The sequence below is a fragment of the Tupaia chinensis genome, unplaced genomic scaffold (assembly GCF_000334495.1).
Source record: "Tupaia chinensis unplaced genomic scaffold, TupChi_1.0 Scaffold148607_1, whole genome shotgun sequence".
NCBI classification, from domain to species: Eukaryota; Metazoa; Chordata; class Mammalia; order Scandentia; family Tupaiidae; genus Tupaia; species Tupaia belangeri.
This window is the reverse complement of record NW_006208456.1, coordinates 2881721-2886500: the sequence shown is the minus strand read 5'-3', so window position 1 is coordinate 2886500 and position 4780 is coordinate 2881721.

The window sequence follows — 4780 nt, the reverse complement described above, 5'->3', positions numbered from 1 at the left end:
TGTGTGTGTATATATATATATATATTTGTCCCAGTAAAGTGGTGCATCTGGTGGCAAACTGTCAGCAATGCTGGAAGCAATGTGGCTAACTGCAGGTTCAGATCACCAGGCTGGCTTGAAAACATACTGAATGTTCTGAGTGTGTGTTTGGCTGTGTGTGTGTGTGTGTGCACGTGCACGTGCACACCCAGAGTCCTGATGAACTAGAAGACCAGGGAAAGGGAACTACAGTGTGAGACCTTGTCAAGGTTGCCTCTCTCTCCCATGTGTGCACACACACTATTATAAATAAAAAAATACTTAATATTATTTATTGCTAAAGTATGTTAATGATCATCTGAGCCTTTTTTTTTTTTTTGAGAGGTTTTTCACTATAGGGCGCATGCGCTCACTAGACAGACAGAGACAGAGAGACAGAAAGCAAGAAATCAACCCCCAGAGGGGCTGGCCACGCCGCAATCCCTTCTCCTCCATTCTCCTCTCGGGATCTTGGGCATGCACGCACACGCGCCCGGCGTGGGTTTTAAGCCACCGGGTCCAGGACGCGAACCGTGGTCGACTAAGTGGGAGTCCAGCGACATAGCCATTACGCTAACTGCTGGTTCCCATGATCATCTGAGCCTTCAGAGTCACGGTCTTGCCTTGATGTTGATGGCTGCTGAATGACCAAGGTGGCGGTTGCTAAATGTTGGAGTGAAGGTGGCAATTTCTTTTTTCTTTTTTTCCATAGGGTGGGTGTGCGCCCCAGGAAGAGATAGATAGAGAGATGAGGAAAATGAGAAATCACCCCTCAGGGGGGATGGCCATGTTTCAAGTGTGGGGAAGGATTGGAGCAAAGCATGACCTAGTTGACAATACTTGTATATCTCTTGGAATTTTGGACATGTGTGCATAACATGCCCAGCATGTCTTTCAGGCCGCTGGGTCTGGGACACAAACCATGTGGGATCCAAGAACCTTCATTACCATGACACTTGCTCTCTCTGGAAATTTCTTAAAATAAGAGGACAATGAAGTTTGTTTTATCATTGACTCTTCTTTCATGAAAGATTTCTTTGTAGTATGTTTGGTAACATTTTATTCACAGAACTTTTTAAATTAGATTTAATCCTCTCAAACCTGCCACTGTTTTATCAACTAGGTTTATGTAAAATTCCAAATTCTTTGTCACTTCAACAACGTTCATTGCATATTCACCAGGGGTAGATTCCATTCAAGAAACCATTTTCTTTGCTCATCCATAAGAAACAAGTCCTTATCTGCTTTATCCTGAGACTCCAGCAATTCAATTACACGTTCAGACTTCACATCTAGTTCTCTTGTATTTCTACCCCATCTATAGTAGTATTACTGAAGTCTTGAACTCCTCAAAGTCATCCATGAGGGAGCCCAGCTGTGGTGGTATAGGCAGTACGGAGCCACTACATGATACTGGAGCTGTAGGGAAGGCCTGGATTGGGAAACCAGGACCACCTGCCTGTTGGGTGTGCCCACATGTGTCTGTGATCCTGACTGGGGAAGGATTGCAGCACAGCAAGACTCTGTTCATGGTACTTGTATCTCTCTCTCTCTCTTATGAACAAAACTAAAAATAAAATCATGAGGGTTGGAATGAACTCTTTTAAATGTTGATATTTTTGACCAATCATGAGTCATAATTTTTTATTTCTCTCTCGAGTAAGAGAGACACTGAGACATCACTCATAATAGGGTCTGATGACATGATCCACACCCAGCTTTATCTAACCCTTAATTATGGGCACATGCATGCCTGGTGTACTCAGGGAGGTCTCCAGACATGAATCTGGGACCTTCCCAAGGGAGTCAGCCTTGGAGAGTGCCATGTTCCACTGCTTGGCCACTATTTGGTTCCCATGAGTATCAGTGGAATCTAGAATGGTGAACCCTTTTGAGGTTTTCAATTTATTTAGTCCAGATCCATGGGAAGAATCACTATTTGTGGAAGTTATGGCCTTACACAATGTATTTTAAAAATGTTAAGACTTGAATATTGCAATTACTCTTTGATCCATGCATGGGCTACAGAAAGGATGTTAGAAGGTATGAAAACATTTATGTCCTTGGATATTTCCATCAGTGCTCTTCGGTGATCAGGCACATTGTCAAGGAGCAGTAATATTATGAAATATTTCTTTCTGAACAGGAGATATCAACAGTGGGCTTAAAATATTCAACAAACCATTCTATAAACAGATAGGCTGTCATCCAGACTTTGTTATTCAATTTATAGAGCACAGGCAGAGTAGATTTAGCTTTAATTAATTTTTATTTTTATGCCAGAGGGCACATGCACTTGAGTAAGAGAGAGAGAACCCCTACCCATAGGGATGTGGTCATACTGCAGTCCTTTTTCCTCTTCATCCCACCAGAATTTTAAGCATGTATATATGCTTGGTATGTTTTTAAAGCTGCCAGGGCTTGGGTTTGAACCTGTCATGTGGGATCTGACTTGCTATGCACAGGGCTTCACTACTGGCTCAAAATTCTTGGGGGAATGACACATGGCTGACCATTGGTTTGAGTCCCAGGTCCAGTGGCTTGAAACTCATGCTGGGGGCCTGTGCATGCATGCCCCAAATCCCAAGAGAACAGAGAAGGGATTGTGGCATGGCCACCCTCCCGGGGGGTGATTTCTCACTTTCTCTATGTCTCTGGTGAATTCATGTGCCCTATAGCAACAATCTCTCTCAAAAAAAGAATTTTACCCTTTCTTATACTTTTCTTACAAATTCAAGGATTTTTGATATAATAAAAAAGCACTGGCTTCAACTTAAAAGTAACTCACTGCATTAGGTCCTTACAAGAGTTGGTCTGTCCTTTGAAGATTTTTTTTTTTTTTGAGAGATTTTTCACTGTAGGGCGTGTGCGCTCGCCAGACAGACAGAGAGAGACATAGAGACAGAAAGCGAGAAATCACCCCCCAGGGGGGATGGTCACGCCGCAATCCCTTCTCCTCCATTCTCCTCTCGGGATCTTGGGCACGCACGCGCACGCGCCCGGCGTGAGTTTCAAGCCACCGGGTCCGGGACACGAACCGCGGTCGACTACGTGGGAGTCCAGCGACATAGCCATTACGCTAACTGCTGATTCCCTGTCCTTTGAAGATTTGAGGTAAGGCACTGACTTCTCTCTGGCATGAAAGTCCGAGATGGTATCTCTTTCTAGCTGTTTTGTCTCCATCGGAAATCTGTTCGGGATAGCCACCTTCATCAGTTATCTTTACCAGTCTTCTGGATAACTTACTGCAGCTTCTACAGCAGCACTTGTTTCTTTCCTTGAGCCTCATGAACCTCTGCTATTTTCAAACTTTTCTTCGGCAGCTTCTTTACTCCTTGGTCTCAGAGAATTGAAGAGTTAGGCTTAGCTGTGGGTTAGGCTTTTGTTTAAAGGAATGTTGCAGCTGGTTTGATCTCTATCCAGACCATTAAAACTTTATTTGTATCAGCACTAAGACTGTTTTACTTTGTTATCATTCATGTGTTCACTGTAGTAGTACTTTTTTTTTTTTTTAATAAATATTTTACCTTTTTTTTTGAGAGGTTTTTGCTATAGGGCGTGTGCACTCGCCAGAAAGAGAGAGACAGAAAGCGAGAAATCACCCCCAGGGGGGATGGCCACTCCACAATCTCTTCTCCATTCTCCTCTCGGGATCTTGGGCATGCACCCCCATGTGCCCGGCCTGAGTTTAAGCCACGGGATCCAGGACTAGAACAGAGGTCGACTACATGGGAGCCCAGTGACGTAGCCATTATGCTATCAGCTGGTCCCTATTTACTTATTTTTTAATTTGACCACAGACAGACAACGAAAGAGGGAAAGTGAGAAAGCAAGCTGCCAGGTTCGAGGTTCAAACCGTGGTCAGTCATGAAGGAGCCTAGCACCTTAATCATCGCACCACTTGCTGGCCCGAGTAATACTTTTAATTTCCTTTAAGAACTTCTCTTTTACACTCATAACTGGGCTAATTGTTCAGTGAGAGAAGCCTAGCTTTCAGTCTATTTTGGCTTTCACCACGTCTTCCACGCTAGACTTAACAGTTCCTGATTTCAAGTGAGAGATGTGTGATGTTCCTTTTGCTAGAACGGTATTGTAAGGTTTTTTAATTGGCTTAATTTCACTATTATTGTGTCTCAAGGAATAGGGATCCCAAGGAAAGGGAGAGAAATGAGGTGTGAAGGTGGAGCAGCCAGAACACAACATTTATCCATTAGGTTCACTGTGTTATGTGGGTGCAAGTTATAATATCTCAAAGCAATTACAATCATAACACCAGTGATCACAGATCACAATAACAGACATAATGAAAAAGTTCAAAATACTGCAACAATTACCAAAACATGACACAGGAACATGAAGTGAGCATATACCATTGAAAAAAAAATGGCAGTAACACACTGGCTCTATGCAGGGCTATCACAAACCTTTGATTTGTAAACAATGCATTATCTGGGAAGTGTAATAAAACAAAGTATGCCTGTAAAAAGAAATACTGGGTCATCTAAAAAGTCATAACACATTTTTGTGTAGAAAAATATTGAAAAACACCTTGACTTTTGTGATGACCCAATAATTCTTCCTTTTTGTGTCTTATCTGATACTTTTACCCTTGTACTATTTTTTACTGTATTTATTTATTTATATGTTTTTCTCTGCTACCATAATGTAAATTTCTTGAGGGCAGAAATGTATCTTCTTAAATATGTCCTATAAACTTAATAAATATTGAACAAATCGATACAAAACAATGATCATCAAATTA